Raw genomic sequence first — 21,412 nt, forward strand, 5'->3', positions numbered from 1 at the left:
AAGAAAGAAAAATAATAATAATTCATTCATTCATTTGGCCGCATTGTTTCACCTGCAAACATACTTGAGGATGAAAAGACGGACAGATAGACAGACAGACAGACAGACATACTCATTAATTCATTTATTAATTTGGCAACACTGTTTAACCGGCATACGCTTGAGGATTCAACTTTTATTAATATGCAACTTTTATTAATGTCTACATGAATGAGCACCGTAAGACGAGGATGTCAAAAGGAAATTGAATGTCAGGTTGCTGCATCAACTCTCATGTGTACTGGTGTATCCATTTTGCAACACTTTGCACAAATTAAAACAGTTTTTTTCACACCTGTCTGTCAAATGTTTTTTGAGCAGAGGTGTTCTCACTTGCCATGTAATTACTCCATGTGCTTTTATTTGTACAGGTACGTCTTCCAGGCAAATACATGAGCACACGGTCCAGTCTCATCCGTTGCCACTCCGGGCAAAAAAACGATAAACCTCCTGTGCCGCAGTACTTTGAAAGTACAAGATCGGTACGGAAAGGGGTGCACTACAGAAGTGAGTTTCTGGAACGCTAGCTTTAAGGTGGAGGTTAAATGTGATCGCTCTCACCGTGAATCATTTTGATGACCCGTAACAGCTGAGTCTGCAGTTTGTCTGTTGTAAAAGGTATTATGTAGCGAGAACAAGCGTTCATTAGAGCAAAGCAAGTGCTGCTTGCACAAACCTGCTTGTCAATGAGAGTTGCTGTGGAGACTGCATCTGATACAAATAGATGAACTCGTGTGCAAAAATACATTTCAGGGTTGTTTGTGAGGAAATGGGTTAAAGGAGAGAGATCTTGGATTTAGAGTCAGTGTGTAGTCCCATATGACATTGCTCTGGCTTTAATATATGTTGCTTTCACAGCAGGCTCACATGCAACCAGTGCAAAAATCACACATTATTAAGCATGCTCTTTAAATATTCTAAATCAAGCAAAAGGCGGAATATAAAATAAGGAAAAATAAACAGCATAAAAACAGTTTATGATAGACTAGCCCCAACTGATCTTTCACAAACTTGTGAATACATTTAAAGTACAAACACAAAAATATGCAAATCTAAATGGCAACATAGAGTACATATGGCACATAATGTTACTTTAAAAGTTTGCCTTAAAAAATGTTTTTATCTTTGATGTCTTTATAGTTTCCTCATCTCAAACTATTTCTGTAATTCTGAAGCTACAGACGATTTTCTACAGAAATGCTGTGCCGGGAGGTGGGTGGTATGTTGTTTTATAGAGATATAGAGATGTGCATTACTTGAAGATTTTACAAAGCCATCATAATAAACAGCTCATTTCTCCCTCTGCTTTGAAACTCCAGTACGGTCACCGTGTCTCTCCCTCTAGCTGATACTCCTATAGCAGGTGCTCTGCTGCCATCAACAGCTGCAGTACAGACTGTAAAATCACGCTGAAGCACAGTCAAACGCAGCCGTAGCTGCAGGCAGTTCGAGTTGCATTTGAATATATCCTGATTGAGTTCAAGCAGGATTAAAGTTGAAAAAAGAGGCCAGGTCTAAAAAAAAATGACTGTAATCTTCACATCTCTTATTTCACCACAATATGGATATGAGACAGGGGTCGTATTAGAATATATAAAGATCAAATATCAATCGAGCAAGAAAAGAACAGTGTGGTATTGCTTTACTAAAATGGTGTTGATTGCTTATAGCAGGTATCTAGGGATGTAACAATACCTCGATGTGGATCGATACATCGATTTTATTGCTAATGATGGGATGCATCGATGGCACACATAAAAAATCGAATTTGAGGTACCATTATTTTTACATATATTTTACACTCTCCACTTTTGCCAATTTTACTTAATTCTTTCATGTTGTGATACCTAAAATAAAAATCAATTTAACAATGTGAACTTAATTTAGTTCATTCAACAAAAAAGTGTGTCTTGTCAGTTTAACTTAAAACTTATTTGTTCAGCCAACATAAAATTGTTGCATAAAAGTAACAGATTAGTAAAACCAATACAGACTTGCATCTCATTGGCCGAGGATTTTGCATTATTATGGGTAATTGTTGTTCTGGCAGAATTGTTGTACCCTCTTGCAGAAGTGGTCCATTAGATAGGTACCTGAGTAATAAGTGGCCAAGTATGAGTTCATTAACTTGTTTTGATATATTTTAGAACAAAACAAACAAACGGTTTGGAATGCAACATTGTGTTTTAAATATGTTTGTGATATGTTTGATTAACTGTATTAAAAAAGGTTTATTTGGTAAGTTGTACTGAGCAGCTGCACTTTGATTGATTCTGTTTTATGGACTTGTTAAAGGCGAAATCCACGATGTTTGAAAACGCTTTGGAAAAGGAGACGGGCCGACTCCAAAACACACGTTTTCTACTAACGCGTGTCTACTAACCGACATCCTTGCTGGGTTGCGTATGTGTGGGGCGGGTCTATCAACAGAAGGTCCAGATTCGTGTTTGTTTAGGGGATTTCAAATATCAACATTTGCTTTCAAACATCATGGACTCCGCCTTTAAATCCTAATTAAAGGGGGTGGAGTTTATAAAATGACATTTTTCAACATTTTTGTCATCATTCATTACATTTTTTATATACAATAACTCAATTTTTATTTGTTGACTCTACTAAGGTTTGTTGAGTTTACTTAAACTTCTTTTGTAAAAAGAACTAAATTATCGTTTGTTGAGATTACTTAAACAAATTACGATGAACCTGTTGACATAATTTTTTTTATTAAACCCAACACTTCATTTTTTTTAGTGCACGTCCTTATTCCTTGACGTAACGTCCATCTACGCATTTCAGACAAAGCGCGCATTTTTGTTTATTTTTTTATCAGCAAGTGAATGCGATGCAGCAACAAAAGCGGTTGTAGCAGCGAAAATAAAGCGAAAGAGACAGAAGACGAGCGTGTTTAGCATTGCAGGTGATATTGTCCATGCAAAACATCAGTTGATTTTTTTAATCTCTCAAAAGAGACCACTGCAGCACTTGTTTGACTGTTAGATCTGATGTTGTGTGACAGATCAAATGCTTAATTTAACAGCTTTATTTTTTATATTAAAGGGACAATAAGTAGGATTTGCCCCCATCTAGTGGTGAAATTGTATTTTGCATTCAAACGAATAGTGCTCTCTAGCGCCTCGCTTTTCCAAATGCGTGTTGCAACTACGATAGCTGTTATGTAATCACTGATCTCCTTGTCTGTTTCAGCTAGATCACGTGTTCTGAATGAAAATGCGTTGTGGAAACGCGTTGGTAGGCTAGTGCTTTTTGTCCCTTTCTGCTATTATAGTTTATTATTACGGCGGAAAGACATGGAAGCCTACTTGGACTTACCTGTTCAATGTAAGTAAAGAGAAGAAACTCTAAGCTTACAATATAAAGTCAGATCACTGGCAGAGGTAATTTGACACCAACAAGGACATATTTATGAATAAAGACATTGATTTTGATTAATAAAACACTTAAAACCATACTTACTGTCCTTTTAATTTATTTTTAAAATTAATTACATTTTATCTAAAACTACCCCAGTGATTGTCACTATTGCACATTGGCACAAAATACTCAAAGACTTTGACTGTTGCCTCCATAAGCTTGATTTTATGTGACATTTTGCCCCTTATTATTAATTTTCTTTATTTAAAAAAAGTGTATTTTTGTTGTTCCAATTAGGACAGAGATTGTGCCATTTCTAAAGAGTTTAATTAAATGTTCATGTTATATATTTTGATTGCATTTGTTAGTTAAAATGAAATTGCCTAACTTGGCATGTAATATAAAAATATTGATAAATTAATCGCATTGTAATCGCATCAAAGAAGTTTTTGAATGTTTCGGCAAAAATTTCATTGTTGGCAGAGAAAATCGACATTGTATCGAATCGGAATGAACTCTCCGATTTACATCCCTACAGGTATCAATGACATGAAACGGTGTTAGAATGCTAACTGTATACACTCACCTAAAGGATTATTAGGAACACCTGTTCAATTTCTCATTAATGCAATGGTGTAATGTGTGGGGGATGTTTTCTCGGCACACTTTAGGCCCCTTAGTGTCAATTGGGCATCGTTTAAATACCACGGCCTACCTGAGCATTGTTTCTGACCATGTCCATCTTTTTATGACCACCATGTACCCATTCTCTGATGGCTGCTTCCAGCAGGACAATGCACCATGTCACAAAGCTCGAATCAATTGAAATTGGTTTCTTGAACATGACAATGAGTTCACTGTACTAAAATGGCCCCCACAGTCACCAGATTTCAACCCAATAGAGCATCTTTGGGATGTGGTGGAACGGGAGCTTCGTGTCCTGGATGTGCATCCCACAAAACTCTGTCAACTGCAAGATGCTATCTTAGCAATATGGGCCAACATTTCTAAAGAATGCTTTCAGCACCTTGTTGAATCAATGCCACGTAGAATTAAGGCAGTTCTGAAGGCGAAAGAGGGTCAAACACAGTATTAGTATGGTGTTCCTAATAATCCTTTAGGTGAGTGTATAATCATTCTGTAAGGCCTGTGTGATTGTTTTTAATTATGGGGAAAGGATGATATATTTTGAGAAGTTACAGTCATTATTTGCATTTGTACATTTGAAAGCGCACTGGCCTTTAAATCCGCTGGAAGTGATTTTGTATCAGCAGGTTGCATTTTACCGACTGGGGTGCCACACATGTTGCATCTATTTAAACACTGCATGATTCCATCTGGAGCTGGGCCACTGCCTGAAAACACTCCTAATTTACAAACGTTTTGTACATTGCCATTATAGAGGTCCCTTTGGATTGATTTCCTGCTGATCTATTGTGAACGTGTGTGGCGTGTGCATTGAGTAAAGAGATTGGCGATATCAACCTCAGTCATCATTGTAATGTCATTCTCCGTTCAATACCGGGTGTTATCGCTCGAGCGTGATATTTCACGAAGCAAATGTTAATGCTGTATGGCGTGGGGACATGGCATGCGCTCGCACCGAAAGCTTTGTAATTATCTCACGTGATCCTTTACGCGTGGGGTCGTCGCGCAAACACGTGAACAAACGCAGCCATTATTTTTTGCACTCGACATCTTGGTAGCCGAGATTGTAACTGTTATACCGTTGTGTTTATGAGCTACCTGTAAGGGCGAAGAATCGGGGTAATGGAGGTTTGCTTGGGCACTATCACTTCATGCTCCCTGACCTCATGGGAATGGTAGTGGGAAAGTAATGGCCACGGCTGCAAGATGTAGCAGTCACATTTAATCAAGTCTGGTGCTGTCACTCCTGCTGTATTGATCCCTGTGAACTCCCCAGGCAACCGGCAATCTCGCTAGTTTTTGCCCACAACAACTTTTCGCTTGCCTTTCAAACAACTCCTCGGACGGCGGTACATCTCGGACGATTTAATCACATGCTATTCTGAAGAAAACCACCAGCTATGGTAAATAAGAACAGATGAGCTGACTTCCCCAACGATGTGTTTATTACAGCTATGTTTTGTCTACAGTCACTTTATGAGAATTTTCGTAAAATGTCCACTTTTTACATGGACCGCCTGATCTGTAAATCCAGGATTTTTAAAGAGACTGGAAGCATGCAGGCTTTAATATCATAGTTTATAGCAGATATCTAATTCTACTGGTCATTAGAGTGGATCACAAAGCCTGAGTATTACTCGGTCATAACTCGGTACGACAGTGAATCTTGTGGAGAGAGATAAGGGAGTTAGTTTTTCAGGCTGTCGTGAATTACATTTTCACTTTTGGTAATTGGAATTCACAATTTCATGAATTGTATTCACACCTTCAAAAATGAAATTTAAATCAAAATTCACTATGCATCATTGTGTAAGAATAAGGTGATGGGATAACCGGTCAGACGTACGAAGCATGAACCGGTGGAAAGGTCTAGCTTTATATCTTGCCCTGGGCAAATCCTATGACCACTAATGTTGTGCCCCTGAGCAAAGCATTTAAATCCCTGCTGCTCTGTGGTTGATGTGGTACAGTCAGCTCAGTGCTCTGATCTCTGTATATGTCTGATTACAAAAAAAAACAGGCAACATTAATTACAAGTGATGCATGCATTTTTGGATGTTAAAATACATTCTGCTAGTCCAGTTTTATGTGCAATTTTATGTACCCTATATGTTGATTTTGAAATATTGTGGTCATTATACTATCGTTTTATTGGTTTAAATAGCTCAAAATATCAGTTCACTCTTTAAAGTTGAGTTTATGGCTTGTTTTATTTGCTACATTTGCTAGTTTCTGTGCTGGTGGCAAAGAAGCTATAGTACATACAGTACATCACACCCACACGTTTGGTCAGAAGGAGACAAACCCAACCCATAGAGCTGTTATTAAAACTACATGTATGTTGTGTTATTTTAACTCATTGTAAGGTCAAAATAAAAATTATCTGGGTTAATTTAAGCAAACGGCTGGGTCGTTCTATTTTTAACCCAACGCTGGGTCAAACACAGAGTTCACTTTTAAAATGTGAATACAAAATGAATAAACAAATGCTAATTACTTAATTATACAAAGTTATAGAAAGCAATAAATCCATTTTTGACTAATTCCGGTAAAAACATATTTTCTATATCAAGAAAGTGACAAGATGAAAACCACTTTTTACAAACTTTTACATCGCATCTTTAGCTTATAAAAACATTAAAAATCCATAATTTGATTTTCAAAGATGGTCAGAAAGTGAGAAGATTTCCTGTTACAAACTTTCACATAGCATCTTTAGCTTAGAATAACATTAAAAATTCTTATACCACGTGTCTGTTAAATGCTGTATTCTGATTGGCTGAAAAAAGTTCGTGGGTATGCATTCATTTCTGATAACCGCACACCTAACTGGTCAAATGTCTTAAAAATAGGCACCAGAGCAATGTTTGTGGTAACCGTGGTATAAGAGGAATAATTGACGCCGGTCCTTTGAATTATACCTGCTTCGCGTCGTGCCGCATTGCACCTTGGGTGTGCATTATTTTCTTATAATTCAATGGCCCGTCGTCAATTATTCCTTACATAATTTGATTTTCAAAGATTTATTCTAAAAACTGATTATTTTTTCCACAAAATGCAATAAATCCATGACAAGTTTTTTTTTTCAAAATGCTATAAATCTATTGAATCAGTATATAAATGTGCATTCATCTTTGCCATGTTATATTCATTTAGTTGACTAGTGGTATACACTGATTAAAAAAATTAACATTAATGGCATTAATCAAAACATTTACTTTGTCATATTAAGAACACTGTCATTGCTGCTGGCATCCTTGGGACATCATCGCTGAACTTTTTTGACAGCGATCAGCTGTAAAATGTTTTGGTCCTGCTTGATTTTCATTGACTTTGCATAAAATAATGGAAAGTTTTTCATAAGATGCCCTATAGGGTCAATGTCTTAGCATTGATGCTGTCTTGTTAGAACAAGCAACAGCCGGCATTTTTCTTTCGCTCGAGTGCTTCTCACGTAAATTATTTGATTTTGATGGCTTATGTTTCTTTCCCGCTACAGAAAACCACCACAGGTATATCAATGGCATCAAAAGTATGGTTTTGGACAAAGTAGATGAGGAAAACTAGGATTCTTTGTGTATTCAATGCACTGCCATTGTCGTTTACAATGCGTGGAATGGTGCACTGTGATTTGTTGAGCGGATTTGTTGCATTCTGCAGAAAAGGAGAACTGGCGTTTATCTTTTTTTTAAAGCAACACTAAAGAGTTTTTGCTTTTTGCTCCCCTTGCAGGTTAGAAGCATAATTGTCCATTACCTCGCCTAACATTCCCCCCGTGGTCAGACCCCGCGTTTCTCAGAGCCGGTGTCTCCATGAGACAGGTCTTCCGGCATGCTGTTGTACTATGGGCAGTATATCTGGGACTCGTACGCTTCGCTACGGAGCTGCGAGGGAAAGATGTACTAGTGCGCTCAGACAACACTGCGACTGTAGCGTATATCAACCGTCAGGGCGGTTTGCGCTCTCGTCACCTGTCGCATCTCGCTCGTCATCTCCTCCTTTGGAGTCAGAAGCATCTGAGGTCCCTTCGTGCCATTTACATCCCGGGATCGCTCAATACAGCGGCAGACGCGCTTTCCCGAGCGGCGCGCCCCGGCGAATGGCGACTCCACCCCCAGACGGTCCAGCTGATTTGGAGGAAGTTCGGTCGTGCGCAGATAGACCTATTTGCGTCACCGAACGATACCCACTGTCGCCTGTTTTATTCACTAACCGAGGGCAGTCTCGGCGTGGATGCGTTGGCACACAGCTGGCCGCGGGGCATGCGCAAATACGCGTTCCCCCCAGTGAGTCTAATAGCACAAACACTGTGCAAAGTCAGGCAGGACGAGGAGAGCCTTTTAATGGTCGCCCCATATTGGACGACCAGGAATTGGTTTCCGGAACTAATGCTCCTCGCGACAGCCCCTCCCTGGCGGATTCCCCTGAGGAAGGACCTTCTTTCTCAAGGAGGGGGCACATTATGGCACCCGCGCCCCGACCTGTGGAATCTCCACGTTTGGTCGTTGAGCGCGCACAAGGTTTAAGTGATTTACCCCAGGCGGTATCTAACACTATCGACGCGACACGAGCTCCGTCTACGAGACGGGCTTACGCGTTAAAATGGAACCTTTTCGTCACTTGGTGCTCTTCGCAACGCGAGGACCCCAGAGAATGCCCTATTAACATCGTGCTTTTATATCTTCAACATAGGTTAGACGGTAGGCTGTCACCCTCCACTATTAAAGTTGATATTGCCGCTATATCTGCCCATCACTCACTTATTAATGGCAGATCAGTGGGCCAGCATGATTTGGTTATCAGATTCCTAAGAGGCGCTCGCAGGCTAAACCCCTCGCGCCCCCCTTCTATTCCTCCCTGGGACTTGTCCATGGTGCTGAAAGCACTTCAGAGTCCTCCGTTCGAGCCTTTGCAGTCTGTGAGTCTGAATCTTTTATCTATGAAGGCTCTGACCCTACTGGCATTGGCCTCAGTGAAGAGAATAGGAGATTTACATGCATTCTCTGTTGACGAGTCGTGCCTTCAGTTTGGTCCTGCTGTCTCGAGCGTGACATTGAGACCCAGACCAGGCTACGTGCCCAAAGTTCCCACCACTCCCTTCAGAGATCAGGTGGTGAGCTTGCAAGCATTGCCTTTGGAGCAGGCAAACCCAACAGAGGCTTTGTTGTGCCCCGTACGCGCACTGCGATTCTACGTGGACCGCACGCAGAGCTTCAGGACCTCGGACCAGCTCTTTGTTTGTTATGGTGGTCAGCAGAAAGGGAAAGCTGTCACTAAGCAGAGGATGTCTCATTGGATAGTTGATACTATCGCCCTAGCTTACAATTTGCAGGGCACTCCTTGCCCCCTTAAATTGAGAGCGCACTCCACACGGAGTGTTGCCTCATCTTGGGCATTAGCTCGTGGTTCCTCGCTGACAAACATTTGTAGAGCTGCGGGTTGGGGGACTCCTAATACGTTCATTAGATTTTACAATGTTCGTATCGAGCCTGTATCCTCTCGTGTTCTTTCCTCACCAGGGAGGGCACGGAGAGCAGACTCGCAAGTCAGCTTGCAGCCTCCGACTGAGGCTCCAAATTGAGTTTCAGTATGGAAGGCTGACAGAGCAAAAATGCGTAATGGTTTGATTTGCTCTCTCCACTGCCTTGACAGCCCTTGTTGCGGAGCATTGGCTGTCAGCCTTTCACTAGTTGTATTCTTACGAACCTACGTGTTTGGCCAGGGCCCCACATTGTGTCCCAACGGGTTCCTTTGTGAGTATTTTCCGTGGGGTTAATCCTGCTAGCCCACGTTTCCCTTAGCAGAGCACTGCTTTGCTTACACAGCCACGGCTGTCATTTACCTCAACTACGGTTGACTTTCGCCCACCATTAGCCCTTAACGGGGCGGTGGCTTCCCAGTCGCTGGCACTACTGTGGGGTTAAAGGAACATCTAGTGCCCGGCCTTCTGCCTTAAAACCTAATTCTCCTTATCCTTAAGTGGAACCGGAGGGCTTTACGCAGACACTGGAAGAGGTCAGCCCCTAGTGGCGTTTTGGTAGGGATTCCCAATTCGTCGGTCACGACGTGACGTCGTAGTGACCGACTGAAAGGGAACGTCTCGGTTACGGATGTAACCCTCGTTCCCTGAAGGAGGGAACGGAGACGTCACGTCCCGTCGCCACAGGTGCTGCCACCTGCTGTTTAGGCCGGTCACCTTCCGGCTTTCTCAGCGAACAGAAGCTGATTTCCTTATTTGCACGTGCGCCTTATATACGCACCTGGCGGGGCGGCGCCAGCATTATGCAAATATCTCAATGCCAAGTTCATTGGCGTTTTTTGTAGTATTCGAAGCAGATTGGTCTCTCTAAGCGAGTTCCCAATTCGTCGGTCACGACGTGACATCTCCGTTCCCTCCTTCAGGGAACGAGGGTTACATCCGTAACCGAGACGTTTTCTTGGAGCAAACACATGCTCTAGAGCCTTATTTTCTCCCTTTACTATCTAAGCATTTTTAACTGCCTGTCATCTATTGACACTAAGATTCCAGCGATTTTATATTTACAAAATACCTATCATTTTCATTATGTATAAAGATTTGACATTCTGTTGGCAAAAAGATTTATAGATGAAATAACCGTTTAGTGTAATAATGCAAAGTGAGCCTATCAAAGAGGTTTGAATGGATGCAGAGGTTGAAAATTTGGATGGGAATGAGATGCTCTGAACTTGCTTTTGCTTCTCTACTCGCTCTTTGGCTCCTGTTAAGTGGGTAGAGAAAATTGCATTTTCTCCTCTTTCTTCTCCTGTTATGAAAACAGAAGGATGGTGCTATTAAATCAGAGCCTCATATTCCCAGCAAAAAAAATAAAAAATATGCTGTCAGATTTGTCACTTTCAAATGACATTCCTATTAGACGCTAATAAAACTTGGTGGCTGAATGGGGCAGGTCACATCAATGCAGTGATTTATCTACTGAGATGAGACATCAAGCCAAAGAAAATATTTCGATGTTTTCTATAAGCCCCCTGTCTCCTAAGACCTGGGCCATTTTGCTCTTATCACAGCAGACTGCAGCTTTTTGGGATCCTAATCGATAGAGTAAATGCCAAAACTGAGGTTTGGAGGGACTGAGCCCAGCTGTGACTGATGCCTTTATCTGCCCAGCAGATGCTGTCTCTATCTCCGCGGAGGCCAGGGAGTTAACAGCATTACCTTCCTCTGGCCCCATCCACAAGACTGCTCGCCCAAAAGAAATCATGCTTATTTCATTGGACTCACACTGGGGGCTTTGGGTTATGTTGCGCTGTTCCCTGCAGCCTCCAATAGAGCACACGGAGGTGGAAGAACATACCGACAAATGTGTTTGTGTTTCAAACAGCCACTTAAAAATAGCCTTTACAGGGCGTATTCTTGTGCAGAGTACGTCTGCATTAATTTATTTATTTATAATGGTGGTATATAATTAACAGTACTACCGTAACAATAGTGTTCATAGTACGTGTTTTATTATTCTTGTTTTAATTGGTCTGTCAAGAATGAAGCTGGTCTAATTACTGTGTCATATAAGATAAACAATGGAGAATCTGCATAAAGCTCAGAGATTATACACTTCTATAACAGGGTTAACTGATGTGCTGTTGCATGCCACTTTATACCCATAAGTCGAAGTGAAATCACTTTTATTTATAAATATATTTGTTGCTCAATTGATTCATAAATTTGTAATAATATCTAAATATATTTATTTTGGGAATAAAGCAAGACCAAGTAAAGTAAGTTATATTTCATAAAATCAGATTACACATACTAAAAAAACTAATCTTACTATCTTAGTCAATGTTGCTGTCAGTGTTAGGGGTAACGCATTACAAGTAACGCGCATTACGTAATAACATTACTTTTCTGAAGTAACGAGTAAAGTAACACATTACTTTATACACTCACCTAAAGGATTATTAGGAACACCATACGTTTGACCCCCTTTCACATTCAGAACTGCCTTAATTCTACATGGCATTGATTCAACAAGGTGCTGAAAGCATTCTTTGAGAAATGTTTGCCCATATTAATAGGATAGCATCTTGCAGTTGATGGAGATTTGTGGGATGCACATCCAGGACACAAAGCTCCCGTTCCACCACATCCCAAAGATGCTCTATTGGGTTGAGATCTGGTGACTGTGGGGGCCATTTTAGTACAGTGAACTCATTGTCATGTCCAAGAAACCAATTTGAAATGATTCGAGCTTTGTGACATGGTGCATTATTCTGCTGGAAGTAACCATCAGAGGATGGATACATGGTGGTCATAAAGGAATGGACATGGTCAGAAACAATGCTCAGGTAGTCTGTGGCATTTAAACGATGCCGAATTGGCACTAAGGTGCTTAAAGTGTGACAAGAAAACATCCCACACACCATTACACCACTACCACCAGCCTGCACAGTGGTAGCAAGGCATGATGGATCCATGTTCTCATTCTGTTTACACCAAATTCTGACTCTATCACCTGAATGTCTCAACAGAAATTGAGACCCATTAGACCAGGCCACATTTTTCCAGTTTCAACTGTCCAATTTTGGTGAGCTTGTGTAAATTGTAGCCTCTTTATCCTATTTGTAGTGGAGATGAGTGGTACCCGGTGGGGTCTTCTGCTGTGATAGCCCATCCGCTCTCAAGGTTGTGCGTGTTGTGGCTTCACAAATGCTTTGCTGCATACCTCAGTTGTAACGAGTGGTTATTTCAGTCAAAGTTGCTCTTCTATCACCTTGAATCAGTCGGCACATTCTCCTCTGACCTCTAGCATCAACAAGGCATTTTCACCCACAGGACTGCCGCATACTGGATGCTTTTCCCTTTTCACACCATTTTTTGTAAACCCTAGAAATTATTGCGCGTGAAAATCCCAGTAACTGAGCAGATTGTGAAATACTCAGACCGGCCCGCCTGGCACCAACAACAATGCCATGCTCAAAATTGCTTAAATCACATTTCTTTCCCATTTTGACATTCAGCTTGGAGATTGTCTTGACCAGGACCACACCCCTAAATGCATTGAAGCAACTGCCATGTGATTGGTTGATTAGATAATTGCATTAATGAGAAACTGAACAGGTGTTCCTAATAATCCTTTAGGTGAGTGTAAATGTACACACTTTTCAGTTTAATTAATTCGATTTCAAAATAAAATAATGTACTGAATTAAACTGAACATATTAACATAGAATAACGCACTCTCTGCGCCTGAGCGGGAACAGTTTGAGTCAGAAATCGAGATGGCAGGCCAAAGCTTGACATTTTTGCAATCATAAAAAACACCTGCGAGATCTGAAAGAGATTAAGCCAAGCCAAGTAAGAAAAAGTAACGAAAAAGTAACGTGAGCATTACTTTCCATTAAAAAGTAACTAAGTAACGCAATTAGTTACTTTTTGGGGAGTAACTTAATATTGTAATGCTTTACTTTTAACAGTAACTTTCCCCAACACTGGTTGCCGTTCATATTAATATATCTTGTTGTGAAGGATGTTTTTACTAAAACCACATTAAGAATAGGATTTTAGCATTATACCTTAGTGCTGTAAATATAGTACACTGTAATACATAAAAAATTTATTATTCTTAAATATCATCTTGCGAAGAAGAAAACAATGTTTATGTAATGAATGTGTTTGGAGCAAAAAAACATATTTAGTATTTGAGATATGCCATATGTATATACATAATTGTCTTCGCAAATAAGGACAAAATGAATTGCTGGATCCCAGGAGGACAAAACATTGCACCTTGTTCGATGTTGCAAAAAATAACATAAAATGATGTCAAAATCTAAAAATAAGTCTCCAGAAGAAAAACAAATATAATGATTGTCAAATCATTTATTATTTAGTTTTTCGATTAAAGCAAATTCCCCCCCCCCCCCCCAAAAAAAAATCAAAGCAAGCCAAAACCAAGCTCTATTACACACATTTTTTTCTGCAGGCTTTATCCGTGATGCGTTTAAATGGGTACCACCCTGACCTACCCTGACACCTGCTACTTAATGAACAGACCCCCTGTCAGTGACCGTCTGCCTGAATCCCTCGGGCTGCTCACCTCCATGTGGCTGATGGCTACCTGTGACATTCACTGGGACCTGTAGACCATGCATAATGCATAGCCAGGCCCCAAGCCAGCAGGGAAGTGAGGAGACTGCTCCGAGAGAGTAGAGACGTTGCGCCAAACGTTACAGGAGACGGGGGAATCCCAAGCTTGCCGGCATAAATCGGGCACGCCGTGTAACGGGAGGTGGATCTGCCTCTACACATGACCTGACGCTGCGTCCACCCTCACCGCTAAAAGGGTTTGGGGGCTTTGAAATCGGACCCAAGAAACGCAAGCAAGGTCCAACCCCAAAGTACACTTACAAAACAAGTTCATATACATTAAGGTTTCTTAGGAAAACATTTTAATTACTATTTACATAAAATAAACGTAATACAGCCACACAACAAACTTATGAAAATATTTTAATCGTTATTTGCATGAGAATTTTTTAACGCAGCCACACAATAAATAAAAAACTATCACCACAATGCTCACCACAATGATTTCCCTTATCTCATGTGTTAATATTTTTTATTGGAACAATTTATGATTTGCAAAAATAACTGTTGCATCTGTGTAGATTAGATAAGCAAAGTGTGTGCACGTTGTGCACGCTATACATAATGGTCAAGCATGCGCCCTTAAAATAGCATAATGAACCACGAGCAACGCGCCACTGACTTTAGACTAGGTTTTTTTTGGTCAGTGGCGCAATTGTTTTTTGAAACTGCAAAATAGCATCAGGGATGATTTGCCTCCTTTTTTGCGCTGAACCGCACAGGGAGCGCAAGTTCATTCCCTAGTTTGCCGACGTGCGTCTGTGGAGGGAAAACCCCGCTGTGCGCGGTGCAAAATACGAATGATACATGCGTCACGGACAAAGTCAATTGCGCTGGGTGCAAGATAGGGCCCAATGTGTTAAAAGCTTAACGCAGAAAGATGTGTAAAAATTAACACATCCTTTCTAAGAGTGTGGAAGAGTTGTATGGTTGGCGGTGTTGAGGATAAGGTTAAGCGACTGTGGTATAGTTTGCTTATAAAGTAGCATACGGTTAGTTTTTTATTCCTAGTAAATGTATTTAGACTTCGAAATTTCTAAAAGTTATGTTTATCTGTGAAGATTATCTTGTTGGACAAAACATGTGTCATTTTGTTAAACACTTATTTTTTGCAATCATCTAAAGTCTGTTGGGAAAATGAATAGGCTTTTTGGCAAGGGAGGGTTGGCCTAAAAAAATATGTCATCCCCGTGGCACTCTATTACCAAACAAAAACTAAATTAGGAGAAAATGATTGTATTTATGTGTTTCACTGAGGGCTTTTTTACATTTATTGTTTTTTTACAGACAGTTGTCAATATTTTTTATGTCTGTTTTTTTTCTCATGCTGCTTTTGTAACACTTTCTCCACTGCTTTAATTTAATTTGTAAAATGATACATTCACAGAGAATGAAAATGTGTGTTGGGTATCCATGGAGTTTCACCCAAGAATTTAACAGTGTGACAGAAAGGCCATCATCATGTTTCTAATACTGGCTTTAACAAATCTTAACAAAGCACTAACTGAATTCCATAATAGAAAGAAAAAGATTTGATTGAATAAAGATATAATTATAATTGTAAAACAAAGAAACACATAAAACAAAGCCTGTATTTGAAAAAAAAAAGATTATAATAGGCTACATGGAATACAATAAATAAATGCCACAAAGTAAGGATTGTGAAGCTTTTTATAGTAAATAAGCATTTATGGCCACAAAAGAACATTCTTAGGGCAAATTATTTTATTTATACAGTGCTTTTTAATACAACTGCCTTTACGTGAAGCTTCAGATGCATGTTTGAGTGATTTAGAAAATGTTAGTGTAATAATGGTAATCATTGATGTGAAAGTTAAGTACTGGGCTTTCTGTAGAGAAGGCTGGGGTAACTGTCCATGAAAATGGCTTGTTTTGCTGTATCTGCATACAATGAAAGTGCTTTGACAGCAGCTCGTGGCTGACTGAAGTATATGTACATGAAAACATCTTATGAATATTAAAGAAGACACATATTGTTTGCTTTGCCTTCATGCATGTAACATCTATTGGTTGCAATATCTTTAGTTGTATAAAGACATGAAGAATTCTACTGTATGCTTTACATAAGTCAAAGAGAAAATGCAGAAACACTTATACATTGTCAGAAATGTGCTACATTGTAAAAAAAACTGTAGAAATCACAGTGTTACTTGCAGCTAGTTGCCAGTAACTTACTGTAGATTTAAATTTATGTTATTTACTGGCAACATTTGTTCAAAGTTAAATGAACATTAAACATTAACAAGTCTTTGCCTTTTCAAAGTAAAACTAAAATAACAGCATCAAGCAAAGCATTTTGGGAAACAAAATCTGAGGCAAAAAACAGAAAGGTTGATGATGATTTCTGGTTCCCAGAATGCTTTGCATGAGGCTGTTATTGTATAGTTTTATTCTGCAAAGTTAAAGACTTGTTAATATTTAATATTTATTTAACTTTGATCAAACTCTTGCCAGTAAATAATATACATTTAAATCTACAGTAAGCTACTGGCAACCAGCTGCAAATAACACTCTAATTTCTACTGAAGTTTTTTTACAGTGTAGGCATGAATATTCAATGTTGATTATATTTTGTCCTTAAAAAGCACTTATGATAAGAAACAAAAGTTTAGTTTGCTTTTAGTGTTAGGGTAAGATGAGTGGATTTTTTTTTCAAACTGCTTCTAGCTGTCATGTTTGTTAACACATGTCGCTAAGTTAAAGGCGGAGTCCACGATGTTTGAAAAACGCGTTGGAAAAGGAGACGGGCCGACTACCAAAACACACTTATAGCCAATCAAATCAAATCAAATGCCGGGTTGCGTATGTGTGGGGCGGGTCTATCAACAGAAGGTCCAGATTCTATTGGGGTAGGGGCGTGTTTGTTTAGGTGATTTCAAATATCAACATTGGCTTTCAAACATCATGGACTCCGCCTTTAAGTAAAACACAAAACATAAGTTAAAAGAATATTCACCCAAACTTGAATTTTTTGTAATCCTTTACTTAGTCTTATTTTGTTCTAAACCTGTATGAGTTTCTTTATTCTGTTGAACACAAAAGAAGATATTTTGATAAATCATGGTAACCACCACACAGTTGACCTAATGTACTTCCATAGTAATTGTTTTTCTTATTATGGGAAAAAATTTAACAGTGTAGACATTGTCATAAAATGGAAAAATTCTGCTAATACTGTAGGTGTAAAAACAATATTACCAGTGATTGTCATTGAATCACTGTAGGACCATATTACAGTTTAAAATCAGTATAATGTTCTTATTATAAAGTGTATAAATGAATAAGCCATGAATTTATCTTCAGTCCATTCAAGTCCTATCTACAATGACTTTGGGCCAGTATCCAGACAGGGTTTAGATTAGTCCAAGACTAAGCCTTGGTTATATTAAGACATTTAAGTAGTATTTTTTACAAACAAACCATGCAATAAACAATACTGATGTGCAACTTGAGACAAAACAATGGCACTAATATTATGCAGCTCAAACATGCATTTTAGTCTGGGAATAGGATAAGCCCTGACTGGGAAACCGCCACTTTGTGTTAGTCAGCGCCACAAAAGCCCAAGAGATATTTCTTACAAATGCAGTTTTGTTCATAATAATGTGTTTTAAAACAGTAGAGACTGAAATTGTGTTAGCCACACATGTCTGTATCAGCATTTCTACCACTCTAATTCAATCGTGCCCGATTTCCCCCGCTCTCTCAGACTTTGTAATTTTAGATGAATTGCTGACAGGCTTGAGCTCTGACAAGCCAACCGTCTACACGGCTTCAGTTTGAGACTGTGATACTTTGCTTCTTATTACCAGACAAAATCATGGCTTTCTTAAAAGCTGTGATGTTAAAGTGAGAATTACCTAGATATATTTTTATCAGAAAGTGGTGATGCTAGATCATATTATAATCTTTTACAATAGCAGTGTTAATTTGTTGTGCTCTATGCCCACTTCATAGATAATCAATGTGTTTTTAATTTAGATTTTAGGTTGATCTTCTTGAGCATGGAGTTGGTACAGTTTTCAGACTTACAATGTTGTTTTTTACTGTTTGCTTAAACATTAGGTAAAACTTGGGATAGGTAGATGTAAGCATGAAGGTGTTGATTGTTTGTTACAGGTCATGAGGAAAGGTGACAAAAGAACATTTATCACAAATTAAAATGTATCAAAAGAGAATCCTTGGGCTCTGTTTTAACAATCTAAGCACATGGTCTGAAGTGCATGACGCAGGTGTCCATAGGGCAGTGTTTCTCAAACGTTTCTGCCATTCCCCACTTTGGAGGTAGGGAAGGGTTCCGAGCCCCACCTGTCCCCAATCGCTCCAACAAAATGGTAATCAAATAGGCTGTAAGTTTAACTGTTGAAATGTTTTCAATTACATCATATTTTTAAACATAACAGCATTAAACACTTTCAATAGAGAAAATAAACGTGCAAATGTTTTATCACTTTGCATGAAATAAGACTTTGTTCAAAAGTAAATAATAATAATAATGCAACTGTGTTTGCATTTTGTCTCTAACAAAAGTCATCATACTTTCTTTTCGGTTGGCTTTTTGGTTGATTAGGTCCACTGTCTGTCTTGGTTTTCTCTGCTGGTACCGAATCTCCAGCTTTCTTTTCATTCCATGTCAAAAACTTATCCATTGTTAACTTTTATACCCGCTACGATCTATACCACCTCTCCACATTGAAGTTTTTGCCAGACGCATGGTCTAAAAGGGTTGTACCTATTCTCTTAATGAGTCATAGGTCATCTAAATTGCATCTCTCATTCCCTTTTTAAACACAGTTGCACTTCCACCATGGCAGATTCACTATTGGCGGAATTTCCAAGTACAAAGACTGAGCAGAAAGACTTCATTCGTCATTACTGCAAGTAGGTAATTCTGATCCCTGCAATGACTATCTATTATGACATGTAGGCCTTTTTGGTAACACTTTACTTATGGCACTTTTCCATTGCATAGTACCCCACGGTTTGGTTTAGTTTGGGTCAGCTTACTTTTGGGAGCTTTTCCAGTGGGTGCAGTACGTAGTACCCAATACTTTTTTCGTACCACCTCGGTTGGGGTTCCAAGCGACCCGAGCTGATACAAAACGTGAGACGAAAACACAGTAGATCACTGATTGGTCTGAGAAAATCATCACTACGTGTCATCGCTATAGTGTATTTAGTGCTAGCTTGCGATCGAGCAAACATGTTGTCATCTGTGCTCTGCTATAAGTTCCCAAACTCCCTTTTAGCGATAAAAAAAAAACACAGATTGAGAATCAGGGGCAACATACCAGTTTTTTCCAGACTTGCAGTTTGTGGCGGAACATTCGCGACGAGCACGTCGGCATTATATATGCTTAAATGCAACTTCAATGAGGCTCAGCGGAGCGCGTCAACTACTGACACCACGGGTGTTTAAACAGAACTGTCATGTGAGATAGAGGTAACGTTAGTGATAAACGCGATCAGCAAACATCTATTTGTGGTGGAAAATTTTAATTTTGTGGCGGACTGAGAAATAAATAAATGGGAATTTACAACAACGCTCTCACTTGCATGATGTCACAGCAGTAGGCAGCGCAAATATAACAACACGCCAATAATCCCGCCCACTGCGAAGTGATACAAAACTCGATGGAAAAGCTAACCATGCCAAAGTGAGGTGAGCTGACCCAACCCAAACTAAACTAAACCGTGGGGTACTATGCCATGGAAAAGCACCATTAAAGGGGTGTTCATAAGACTGACACGTGTCATGGACATGAAGGAGCTTTTATGCACGTTTATGACAGCTGTCATTAAGTCTCATTCGTTCAAGTACATAATTTTTAATGCAAAGATGATGACATTGTTTGAGATGTCTTCGTTATGTCAACTTGTCAGTTTTTTATGTATCGTGCACATACATAAAGTCAAGTATAATCTTATTGACATTTTAATGACACATTATATTTATACCACTGTAGTTGAGGTCAAGAAAAATATTCATGACACTTTTATAAAACTATTTAACAGAGTATTAACACAATTATATTTGTATCACTGGTAAAAAGTGGTCAGTTATGTTGTCTTGGCAATGTCAAGCTGCCATGACAAGTTATGATGTATTGGTTAATGTCAAGTTGTCATAACAAAGACATCTCAAACAATTTCATCTTTGAATTAAAAATGACATAATTGAACAAATGACACCTGATGACAGTTTTCATAAACGTGCATAAAATCTCCTTCATGTCATGATTATGAAGGTGCCATGTAAGTCTTATGAACACCCCTTTAAGTGTTACCCCATGGTTTATCTTTATGCACACAATAATAATATTTTACATTGTAATGGTTTTAGCATAAAGACACGGTTTAGGTTTTGCGAATGGCAAAGTTTTCATTCCACTAAAGTTGGGACATGCTTACAAAAATAAACATATTACTTTTATTTAGCCGCATTTTATTGCAATGTTGTGTATTCATATACTGTAGATGAAGAAAATAATGTTTACTCACTGCTACAGCAAACAGCAAAGTATTGTTTGATGTCTCTGTCCTCCCAGATTTATTCAAAAAGCTTAACAGATTTCCACAGGATCTAAACGCCCATCATTCACAAATTTCTTTTCATCCTATGCCCCTGCATGTTCATTTATAAAATATTTTGACTATTTGTTATGGCTATCAGCTACTAATAACTAGTTGGGCTACTTACTCAACTCAACTTTTTAGCAGTACATTATTGCAGGATTGTGTGTTTGTGTGCTCATGACAATCGTAGCACTTTGTTTAATGTTTCAGTGCCTCAAACTAAGCCCCAGCTAAGATTCAGTCTATGAATTTTCTTATGCGAGCTTATCTTCCATGTTTCATGACTCATAAATTCACCAGCAGTGTGTTTTAGTGGAATGCTGTGGCATAGATCATTGATACATTCATAGCACATTTCCTAAGCAATCAAACTCACCAAGATTTCCCTCCCAGCCCCAAGATTTAGCTCTCTCTTTTTATCATTTAATCTTTCAAGAAATCTGTACGCTCTGGCAAGAGATGCACAAGCTCCTTGGACAGGCGGTACTCGTGTGAAACAATTCTGTGTTCATGTTGTGTAGTCTATTCTCGTGTGGCTGGTCGTTCAGCACTGGAAGAAAGGTGGAGGCACGTATTTTAACTCCATTGTTGAATAGGAGGAATAATATGACAAGCCACACATAATGGCAT

At 39.2% G+C, this 21,412-nt stretch overlaps 1 long non-coding RNA gene across 2 annotated transcripts in view; it reads left to right on the forward strand.

Annotated features, from left to right (window-relative positions):
- The window catches only part of LOC141350053 (uncharacterized), a 121,355-nt gene that overhangs the window by 76,107 nt on the left and 23,836 nt on the right, over window positions 1-21,412 (forward strand). The window contains exon 1 of one of the 2 annotated variants that reach the window (XR_012357978.1): window positions 18,996-19,087. The exons of the other annotated variant lie outside the window; for it this stretch is intronic. This is a non-coding gene — a long non-coding RNA (uncharacterized lncRNA). Of the gene's footprint in view, window positions 1-18,995; window positions 19,088-21,412 lie in introns of those variants that run through there. 2 annotated transcript variants of the gene reach the window in all.

The sequence above is a fragment of the Misgurnus anguillicaudatus genome, chromosome 16 (assembly GCF_027580225.2).
Source record: "Misgurnus anguillicaudatus chromosome 16, ASM2758022v2, whole genome shotgun sequence".
Taxonomy (NCBI): domain Eukaryota; kingdom Metazoa; phylum Chordata; class Actinopteri; order Cypriniformes; family Cobitidae; genus Misgurnus; species Misgurnus anguillicaudatus.